Source organism: Penaeus monodon, chromosome 15 (assembly GCF_015228065.2).
Source record: "Penaeus monodon isolate SGIC_2016 chromosome 15, NSTDA_Pmon_1, whole genome shotgun sequence".
NCBI classification, from domain to species: Eukaryota; Metazoa; Arthropoda; class Malacostraca; order Decapoda; family Penaeidae; genus Penaeus; species Penaeus monodon.
In genome coordinates this window covers 14734569-14735226 of record NC_051400.1, presented here as the reverse complement: position 1 = coordinate 14735226, position 658 = coordinate 14734569, and the positions used below count along the sequence as shown (strand labels likewise).

At 40.0% G+C, this 658-nt stretch overlaps 1 protein-coding gene across 1 annotated transcript in view; it reads right to left on the bottom strand.

The window, feature by feature from the left end:
• Nucleotides 1-658, bottom strand: part of LOC119581768 (G patch domain-containing protein 11-like) — a gene marked incomplete at its 5' end in the record, with an annotated part of 9488 nt that overhangs the window by 8375 nt on the left and 455 nt on the right.

Below are 658 nucleotides of genomic sequence, written 5' to 3'. Positions count from 1 at the left end.
CCAGGAGAGAGGGCTTTAGTATTGGGAAACTACCTGGCTGCATTGGGTTAAGTTAAGACTGTGATCATGGAAAGCCATTTTCAGGACTTATCTGTCAGACAAAGGGCACATGGCAAACAAGTGGGTTTGTTTTGTAAACAGAGCCAATTAGCCAATCAGATCTTGCTAAGTCAGCAATGTGATCACGTGATCAACCCTCCACTGCATAGTGCATAAATGATGGCACTGGTTCAGTTCTGGATAATAACTTTAGATTTTGATGAAACTTTACCAGTTTGCAAACAGAACATTAGAATAAAGGTCCACTTACTTGTTAAGCATGTCCACAGCCGAGAAAAGGCCTTGGAAGGGGACGATTTTCAATGACATTTTGGAGATTGTACAAAATAGAAATGGACCTTGGAATCAAATAATTCAAAATAAAAAAGGGGATTCCTCATGATGTCAAAGAAGAAATCACCTAAAATAACCAATCAGAGACCTCATATGAGCAATTTTACTAAGAGTACCTGTACCACTTCATGGGTTACCCCAAGCTCACCTGAACAGACAAAACAGCAGCCATGAATCTCGGGAATTGCAAAATTATGCTGCTAAACCTCCCACAAACTTTATGGGAGGTTCTGCAACATAATTTCTACACGTACGTGGATTAAGA